Raw genomic sequence first — 10,767 nt, 5'->3', positions numbered from 1 at the left:
TCCGCATACAAAGATACCCCGGTGCTCTTCTCCTCCCCTAAGTACTCCCCTCCACTTCTTGGAACCCCCTCAACGCTATCGCCAGGGGCTCAATCGCCAGTGCAAACAATAATGGAGACAGAGGGCATCCCTGCCTTGTCCCTCTATGGAGCCGATAATATGCAGATCCCCGTCCATTCGTGACCACGCTCGCCCACTGGGGCCCTATACAACAGCTGCACCCATCTAACATACCCCTCTCCAAAACCAAATCTCCTCAACACCTCCCCACAAATAATCCCACTCCACTCTATCAAATGCTTTCTCGGCATCCATCGCCACTACTATCTCCGTTTCTCCCTCTGGTGGGGCCATCATCATTACCCCTAACAACCTGCGTATATTCGTGTTCAGCTGTCTCCCCTTCACAAACCCAGTTTGGTCCTCGTGGACCACCCCCCGGGACACATTCCTCTATTCTCATTGCCATTACCTTGGCCAGGACCTTGGCATCTACATTTAGGAGGGAAATAGGTCTATAGGACCCGCATTGTAGCGGGTCCTTTTCCTTCTTTAAGAGAAGCGATATCGTTGCTTCAGACATAGTCGGGGGCAGTTGTCCCCTTTCCTTTGCCTCATTAAAGGTCCTCGTCAGTACCGGGGCGAGCAAGTCCACATATTTTCTATAGAATTCGACTGGGAATCCATCCGGTCCCGGGGCCTTTCCCGCCTGCATGCTCCTAATTCCTTTCACCACTTCTTCTACCTCGATCTGTGCTCCCAGTCCCACCCTTTCCTGCTCTTCCACCTTGGGAAATTCCAGCCGATCCAAGAAGCCCATCATTCTCTCCCTCCCATCCGGGGGTTGAGCTTCATATAATTTTTTATAAAATGTCTTGAACACTCCATTCACTCTCTCCGCTCCCCGCTCCATCTCTCCTTCCTCATCCCTCACTCCCCCTATTTCCCTCGCTGCTCCCCTTTTCCTCAATTGGTGTGCCAGCAACCTGCTCGCCTTCTCCCCATATTCGTACTGTACACCCTGTGCCTTCCTCCATTGTGCCTCTGCAGTGCCTGTAGTCAGCAAGTCAAATTCTACATGTAGCCTTTGCCTTTCCCTGTACAGTCCCTCCTCCGGTGCTTCCGCATATTGTCTGTCCACCCTCAAAAGTTCTTGCAGCAACCGCTCCCGTTCCTTACTCTCCTGCTTCCCTTTATGTGCCCTTATTGATATCAGCTCCCCTCTAACCACCGCCTTCAACGCCTCCCAGACCACTCCCACCTGGACCTCCCCATTATCATTGAGTTCCAAGTACTTTTCAATGCACCCCCTCACCCTTAGACACACACCCTCATCTGCCATTAGTCCCATGTCCATTCTCCAGGGTGGGCGCCCTCCTGTTTCCTCCCCTATCTCCAAGTCCACCCAGTGTGGAGCGTGATCCGAAATGGCTATAGCCGTATACTCCGTTCCCCTCACCTTCGGGATCAATGCCCTACCCAGCACAAAAAAGTCTATTCGCGAGTAGACTTTATGGACATAGGAGAAAAACGAGAACTCCTTACTCCTAGGTCTGCTAAATCTCCACGGGTCTACACCTCCCATCTGCTCCATAAAATCTTTAAGTACCTTGGCTGCTGCCGGCCTCCTTCCAGTCCTGGACTTTCGACCTATCAGCCCTGGTTCCAACACCGTATTAAAATCTCCCCCCATTATCAGCTTTCCCATCTCTAGGTCCGGAATGCGTCCTAGCATCCGCCTCATAAAATTGGCATCATCCCAGTTCGGGGCATATACGTTTACCAAAACCACCGTCTCCCCCTGTAGTTTGCCACTCACCATCACGTATCTGCCCCCGTTATCCGCCACTATAGTCTTTGCCTCGAACATTACCCGCTTCCCCACTAATATAGCCACCCCCCTGTTTTTCGCATCTCGCCCCGAATGGAACACCTGCCCTCACCCATCCTTTGCGTAGCCTAACCTGGTCTATCAGTTTCAGGTGCGTTTCCTGTAACATAACCACATCTGCCTTAAGTTTCTTAAGGTGTGCGAGTACCCATGCCCTCTTTATCGGCCCGTTCAGCCCTCTCACGTTCCACGTGATCAGCCGAGTTGGGGGGCTTCCTACCCCCCCCCCTTGTCGATTAGCCATCACCTTTTTCCAGCTCCTCACCCGGTTCCCACGCAGCTGTATCTCCCCCAGGCGGTGCCCCCCCCGCCCATCCTCTCCCATACCAGCTCCCCCCTCTCCCCAGCAGCAGCAACCCAGTAATTCCCCCCTCCCACCCCCCCCCCCCCCCCCCCCCCCCCCGCTAGATCCCCCGCTCGCGTAATTACTCCCCCCATGTCGCTCCCAGAAGTCAGCAAACTCTGGCTGACCTCGGCTTCCCCCCGTGACCTCGGCTCGCACCGTGCGACGCCCCCTCCTTCCTGCTTCTCTATTCCCGCCATGATTATCATAGCGCGGGAACCAAGCCCGCGCTTCTCCCTTGGCCCCGCCCCCAATGGCCAACGCCCCATCTCCTCCACCTCCCCTCCTCCCCCCATCACCACCTGTGGGAGAGAGAAAAGTTACCACATCGCAGGCTTAGTACATAAAACCCCTCTTTGCCCCCCACATTCGCCCCACCACTTTGTTCGAACGTTCTTTTTAATAACCCGCTCATTCCAGTTTTTCTTCCACAATAAAAGTCCACGCTTCATCCGCCGTCTCAAAGTAGTGGTGCCTCCCTCGATATGTGACCCACAGTCTTGCCGGTTGCAGCATTCCAAATTTTATCTTCTTTTTATGAAGCACCGCCTTGGCCCGATTAAAGCTCGCCCTCCTTCTCGCCACCTCCGCACTCCAGTCTTGATAAACGCAGATCACCGCGTTCTCCCATTTACTGCTCCGAGTTTTCTTCGCCCATCTAAGGACCATTTCTCTATCCTTAAAACGGAGGAATCTCACCACTATGGCTCTGGGAATTTCTCCTGCTCTCGGTCCTCGCGCCATCACTCGGTATGCTCCCTCCACCTCCAACGGACCCGCCGGGGCCTCCGCTCCCATTAACGAGTGCAGCATCGTGCTCACATATGCCCCGACGTCCGCTCCCTCCACACCTTCAGGAAGACCAAGAATCCTCAGGTTGTTCCTCCTTGCGTTGTTTTCCAGTGCCTCCAACCTTTCCACACATCGTTTCTGATGTGCCTCCTGCGTCTCCGTCTTCACCACCAGGCCCTGTATATCGTCCTCATTCTCGGCTGCCTTTGCCTTCACGACCCGAAGCTCCCGCTCCTGGGTCTTTTGTTCCTCCTTTAGCCCTTCGATCGCCTGTAGTATCGGGGCCAACAGCTCTTTCTTCATTTCCTTTTTGATCTCTTCCACACAGCATTTCAAGAACTCTTGTTGTTCAGGGCCCCATGTTAAACTGCCACCTTCCGACGCCATCTTGGTTTTTGCTTGCCTTCCTTGCCGCTGTTCTAAAGGATCCACTGCAATCTGGCCACTCTCTCCTCCTTTTTCCATCCGTATCCAGGGGGGATTCCCTTCTGGTTTACCGCACAGTGTTTTTAGCCGTCAAAATTGCCGTTGGGGCTCCTATCAAGAGCCCAAAAGTCCGTTTCACAGGGAGCTGCCGAAACGTGCGACTCAGCTGGTCATCGCCGCACCCGGAAGTCTATATTTTTTGTTTTGATTTCTCTCACACACTCCCTTGCAGTTGGTTATAGAGTGGGCACTTACAACACCAGGTTAAAGTCCAACAGGTTTGTTTCGAATCACTAGCTTTTGGAGCGCAGCTCCTTCCTCAGGTGAATCTGAGGAAGGAGCTGCGCTCTGACAGCTAATGATTCAAAACAAGACTTCCGGTTGCGGCGATGCACTGCTAAGCCGCACGTCCCACTTTAATGGATTTTTGGGAGCCCCAACAGAATTTTGTTCGGACCAAACCCAGTGTGGGGTGACAAAGTAAGGATTTCCCCCTAGTTTGTATGGAAAAGATCGGTGGTAGTGGCCAGATTGCGAAGGATCCTCTGGAGCAGCGGCAGAGAAGAGAAGGAAGAAGCAAGATGGCGACGGACGGAGACCAGACGACATGGGGGCCGGATCAGCAGGAATTCCTTAGACGGTGTGTGGAGGAATTATAGTAGGAGGCGTTGGCGCCGATGTTGTTGGCAATCGAAGGGCTAAAAGAAAACGCAAAAGGCCCAGGCGATAGAGCTCCGTGGGGTGAAGGAGAAGGCAGCTGAGAACGAGGATGAGATTCTGGGCCTAGCGGTAAAAATGGAGACGCACAAGGCGCTACACAAGAGGTGTATCGAAAGACTCGAAGTCCTGGAGAACAGATCGAGGAGAAAGAAGCTCCGGATTCTGGGTCTCCCCGAGGGGGTGGAGGGAACTGACGTTGGGGCTTATGTGAGAACGATGCTCCATTCGCTAATGGGAGTTGAGGCCCCCTCAGGCCCCCTGGAGGTGGAAGGGGCTCACTGGGTCCTTGCGAGGAGACCCAAGGCTGGAGAACCACCAAGAGCGATAGTGGTGAGATTTCACCGCTTCACCGACAGAGAGGCTGTTTTGAGCTGGGCCAAGAAGGTACGGAGTAGCAGGTGGGAGAATGCGGTGATACGAGTGTATCAGGACTGGAGCGCTGAGGTGGCAAAAAGGAGAGCGAGTTTTAATCGGGCCAAGGCGGCGCTTCACAAGAAGAAAGTAAAGTTTGGGATGCCCCACAATCCGGCTGATCACGTGGAATGTGAGAGGCCTAAATGGGCCGATTAAGAGGGCCCGAGTGTTCGCGCACTTAAAAGGACTGAAGGCAGACGTGGTCATGCTTCAGGAGACGCATCTGAAGGTGGCGGATCAGGTTAGGTTAAGGAAAGGATGGGTAGGACAGGTGTTCCACTCAGGGTTGGACGCAAAAAATAGAGGGGTGGCTATATTGGTGGGGAAACGGGTGTCGTTCGAGGCTAGGAATATAGTAGTGGACAACGGTGGCCGATATGTGATGGTGAGTGGCAGACTGCAGGGAATGGAGGTCGTGCTGGTAAATGTATATGCCCCGAACTGGGATGATGCGGGATTTATGAAGAGGATGCTGGGACGTATCCCGGACCTGGAGGTAGGAAGCCTGGTAATGGGGGGGGATTTCAATACTGTGCTGAATCCAGGGTTAGATCGGTCTAGATCCAGGACCGGAAGAAGGCCGGCAGCGGCCAAGGTGCTCAGGGGGTTTATGGAGCAAATGGGGGGAGTGGATCCGTGGAGATTTGCTAGGCCGTTGGCCAAAGAGGTTTCCTTTTTCTCCCATGTTCATAAGGCTTACTCCCAGATAGATTTCTTTGTTTTGAGTAGGGCACTGATTTCGAGGGGTGAAGGGACGGAGTACTCGGCCATAGCCGTTTCAGATCATGCCCCGCACTGGGTGGATCTGGAACTAGGAGAGGAGAGGGAACAGCGCCCACTGTTGCGACTGGGTGTGGGACTATTGGCGGATGAGGGAGTCTGTGGAACGGTGCGGGGATGTATTGAAAGGTACCTGGAGGCCAATGATGATGGTGAGGTCCAGGTGGGGGTAGTATGGGAAGCGCTGAAGGCGGTGGTTAGGGGAGAGTTGATCTCCATTAGGGCTTACAAGGAGAAAAAAGAGGGCGAAGAAAGGGAGAGATTAGTGGGGGAGATTTTGAGGGTGGGTAAAAGATATGCAGAGGCCCCGGACGAAGGACTATATAGGGAGAGGCGAAGACTTCAGACGGAGTTTGACCTGCTGACCACAGGGAAGGCAGAGGCACAGTGGAGGAAGGCACAGGGGATGAGATACGAATATGGGGAAAAGGCGAGTCGGCTGTTGGCCCACCAGCTTCGTAAGAGGATAGCGGCGAGGGAAATAGGGGGAGTTAGGGATGGAACCGGAACTACGGTGCGGAGTGCAGGGAAGGTAAATGAGGTGTTTAAGACTTTTTATGAGAGGCTATATAGGTCCCAACCCCCGGAGGGAAAAGAGGGGTGCAACAGTTTTTGGACCAACTAAGGTTCCTGAAGGCGGAGGAGCAGGAGGTGGCAAGTTTGGGGGTGCCAATCGGGGTGGACGAGGTGACTAAAGGGCTGGGGAACATGCAGGCAGGGAAGGCCCCGGGACCAGATGGGTTCCTGGTGGAATTTTATAGGAAGTACGTGGACTTGTTGGCCCCGCTGTTGGCAAGAACCTTTAACGAGGCCAGAGAAGGGGGGACTCTACCCCCGACAATGTCGGAGGTGATGATATCATTAATCCTGAAGCGAGATAAAGATCCGCTGCAATGCGGGTCATATAGGCCTATCTCGCGCCTGAATGTAGACGCCAAGTTGCTGGCAAAAGTGCTGGCGATGAGGATCGAGGATTGTGTCCCGGGGGTGGTGCATGAAGACCAGACAGGGTTTGTAAAGGGGAGACAACTGAATGTTAACGTGCGACGGCTGTTGGGGGTGATAATGATGCCCCCAGCGAAGGGGGAGGCAGAGATAGTGGCAGCGATGGATGCAGAGAAGGCATTTGATAGGGTAGAGTGGGAGTATTTATGGGAGGTGCTGAGGAGGTTTGGGTTCGGGGAGGGGTTTGTCAGGTGGGTTAAACTCCTCTATGGGGCCCCAGTGGCAAGTGTAGTCACACATCGGCAGAGATCGGAGTATTTTCGGTTACACAGGGGAACGAAGCAGGGGTGCCCTCTGTCCCCATTACTATTCGCGCTGGCAATTGAACCACTGGCCATAGCGCTGAGAGACTCGAGGAAATGGAGGGGGGTGGTTAAAGGGGGAGAGGAACATCGAGTGTCACTCTACGCGGATGACCTACTGCTGTATGTGGCGGATCCTGTGGAGGGAATGACAGAGGTTATGCAGATATTGAGGGAGTTTGGAGATTTTTCGGGATATAGGCTTAATATGGGGAAGAGTGAGCTTTTCGTAGTACACCCTGGGGATCAGGGAAGAGGGATAGACGACCTGCCGTTGAGGAGAGTGGAAAGGAGCTTCCGATATTGGGATTCAGGTAGCCAGGAGCTGGGGAACTTTACACAAACTCAATCTGACGCGGCTGGTGGAGCAGGATTTCAAGAGGTGGGATATGCTGCCGCTCTCACTGGTGGGCAGAGTGCAGGCGGTCAAGATGATGGTCCTCCCAAGGTTTCTTTTTGTGTTTCAATGTCTCCCCATTTTGATCACTAAGGCCTTTTTTAAGAAAATAGATAGGAGTGTTATGAGTTTCGTGAGGGCAGGGAAGACCCCGAGGGTAAGGAGGGGGTTCCTGCAGCGCAGCAGGGACAGGGGGACTGGCGTTGCCGAATCTGGACGATTATTACTGGGCCGCCAATGTGGCGATGGTTCGCAAGTGGATGAGGGAAGGAGAGGGGGTGGCGTGGAAGAGGCTGGAGATGGTGTCCTGTAAAGGAATGAGCCTAAAGGCGCTGGTGACGGCGCCGCTACCGCTCTCCCCGAAAAGGTATACCATTAACCCAGTGGTGGCGGCAACCTTAAGGATCTGGGGGGCAATGGAGGCGACTTAGGGGTGTGACGGGTGCCTCGGTGTGGTCCCCGATCAGGAACAACCATAGGTTTGTCCCAGGAAGGATGGACGGAGGGTTCCAGAGCTGGCATCGGGCAGGAATTAGGAGATTGGGAGATTTGTTTATTGACGGGACGTTTGCGAGCCTGGGAGCACTGGAGGAAAAGTATGAGTTGCCCCCGGGGAATATCTTTAGATACATGCAAGTGAGGGCGTTTACGAGACAACAGGTGAGGGAATTTCCGCTGCTCCCGACACAGGGGATCCAGGATAGAGTGATTTCGGGGGTATGGGTCGGGGAGGGCAAAGTGTCCGAAATATATCAGGAGATGAGAGAGGAGGGGGAGGTGCTGGTAGAGAAGCTGAAGGGAAAATGGGAAGAAGTCCTGGGGGAGGAGATTGAGGAGGGTCTGTGGGCCGATGCCCTAAGTAGGGTAAATTCCTCTTCCTCGTGTGCCAGGCTTAGCCTGATACAATTCAAGGTTCTACATAGAGCACACATGACGGGAGCGAGGCTGAGCAGGTACTTCGGGGTGGAGGACAGCTGCGGGAGGTGCTTGGGAAGCCCGGCGAACCACACACATATGTTTTGGTCGTGTCCGGCACTGGATGAGTACTGGAGGGGAGTGGCAAGAGTGATTTCAAAGGTGGTGAAAGCCCGGGTCAAGCCAGGTTGGGGGTTAGCTATATTTGGGGTAGCGGATGAGCCGAGAGTGCAGGAGGCGAAAGAGGCCGATATTCTGGCCTTTGCGTCCCTGGTAGCCCGGCGAAGGATCTTTTTTTTAAAAAAAATATTTATTAAAGTTTTTTAACACAATTTTTCTCCCTTACAAACAATAACCCCCCCCCCTCGTAACAAAAAAAAAAAACGAGAAATTGCGCAGAGCAAGATATATACATGGCAAAATGATATATTTACACAGCTTTGTACACTGGCCCTCACCCGTACGTGCCAGTTTCCCCAACCCTTCGTGTTATCTCTTGCTCATCCACCCTCCCAGGCAGTCCCCCCAGTCCCCCCCCGTCCCCGTCCCCCAAAGGTTGCAGCTGCTGCTGACCGACCTTCCACTAACGCTCCGCGCCCCCAGAGGGGGGACCCCCGTCCCAACCACCTCTTCTGTGTCCCATTCCCTTTCGGCCAGTGCAGCAGCAACCCTTTTTTCCCCCCCTTCCCCCCTCCCCTCCCCCCGCTAGACCCCTGTCTAGCTTTTTTGCTCCCCCCATGTCACTCCCGTAAGTCAGCTGACGCCTGCTGACCCCGGCTTCCCCCGCCGTCCCATTGACCTCCCCGCGTGGGAGTCTCCCAATCCATATGCATTCCTTCGTTCCCCTTCCCGCGCGCGGGGAAAAAAACCCGCGCTTTCCAAAGCCCGCTCCGCCCCCTCTGGCGCAGCTCCTGTCGCGGCCTTGTCTCTCTCCCCCAGCCCATGTAACATTTCCTGCGCGTGATTGACCCCTATATACAACAACCATCACACATCAAACCCCAAAACATCCCCCCCCACCCTCACAAACCCTCAGTTAGAGTCCAACTTTTCGGCTTGTACAAAGGTCCACGCCTCTTCAGGCGTTTCGAAGTAATAGTATTGGCCCTTGTATGTGACCCACAGTCGCGCTGGCTGCAGCATTCCGAATTTCACTTCTTTCCGGTACAACTCCGCTTTGGCCCGGTTGAAACCCGCTCTCCGCTTTGCAACCTCCGTGCTCCAGTCCGGGTATATTCGGATCTCTGCATTGTCCCACTTACTGCTCCGCTCCTTCTTGGCCCATCTCAGGACCCACTCTCTGTCCGTGAACCGGTGGAACCTCACCACCATCGCCCTTGGCGACTCATTTGCCTGGGGCTTCTCCGGCGAAGGATCTTACTCATGTGGAAGGAAGCGAAACCTCCCCGGCGTGGAGGCCTGGACAAACGACATGGCAGGGTTCATAAAACTGGAACGGATGAAGTTTGCGTTGAGAGGATCGGTTCAGGGGTTCTCCAGGCGGTGGCAACCGTTCCTTGACTATCACGCGGAACGTTAAGGGAAAATAGATGATCAGCAGCAGCAGCCCAGAGGAGGGAGGGGGGGGGGAACCTGTTTTGCTCTGGAGGGGGGGGAGCACTATTTTTTGTTACTTTGTTAGATCACTATTTTATTTAAATTATGTTATCTATTAGTTATTGTGTTATCTTTTTTGTTGATTTGTAAGGTGGAAAAATTGTGTTTGAAAACTTTAATAAAATATATATATTTTTTAAATGTTTCAAAACAAATCTGTTGGACTTTAACCTGGTGTTGGAAGACTTCTCACTGTGCCCACCCCAGTCCAACGCCGGCATCTCCACATCATAGTTATAGAGTGGCAATGGTAGAAGTCTCAAACCAAGTTGCTGGCTTAGTTAGGATATTAGGATAGGGGCTGGTTTAGCACAGGGCTAAATCGCTGGCTTTGAAAACAGACCAAGGCAGGCCAGCAGCACGGTTCAATTCCCATACCAGCCTCCCCGAACAGGCGCCGGAATGTGGCGACTAGTGGCTTTTCACAGTAACTTTATTTGAAGCCTACTTGTGACAATAAGCGATTTTCATTTCATTTTCATTTCATGTGCACTTTGGGGAAGAATGGTAACATATGGGCAAAATCAACTCTACCCCTAGCAGAAATAATTTAAGGTCCTTATGTAGATAGATGCGACTTTGAAGGTACATTTACATTCACTCGATGTAGGAAAATATTCAAATAGCAATAGAAAATAGAGGTTCCTTCAAACAAGCTTTTCTGCCTTTGTGCGCCCCATAAGTCCACATCATGGATCCTCAGTAACTACATACAGTCTACCTACCTAGTTTCTGATTGGAAATGATCTGGTTACTTAGCTATTGGAAAAACATCAGCTTTTGTGGAGTTTACACATTCTCCTCGTGTCTACGTGGGTTTCCTCTGGGCAGCACGGTAGCATTGTGGATAGCACAATTGCTTCACAGCTCCAGGGTCCCAGGTTCGATTCCGGCTTGGGTCACTGTTTGTGCGGAGTCTGCACGTCCTCCCCGTGTCTGCGTGGGTTTCCTCCGGGTGCTCCGGTTTCCTCCCACAGTCCAAAGATGTGCAGGTTAGGTGAATTGGCCAATGATAAATTGCCCTTAATGTCCAGAATTGCCCTTGGTGTTAGGTGGAGGTGTTGAGTTTGGGTAGGGTGCTCTTTCCAAGAGCCGGTGCAGACTCAAGAGGCTGAATGGCCTCCTTCTGCACTGTAAATTCAATGATAATCTATGATTAATCTAG

Source organism: Scyliorhinus torazame, chromosome 9 (assembly GCF_047496885.1).
Source record: "Scyliorhinus torazame isolate Kashiwa2021f chromosome 9, sScyTor2.1, whole genome shotgun sequence".
Lineage (NCBI taxonomy): Eukaryota > Metazoa > Chordata > Chondrichthyes > Carcharhiniformes > Scyliorhinidae > Scyliorhinus > Scyliorhinus torazame.
Note: the sequence above shows the minus strand (reverse complement) of the source record.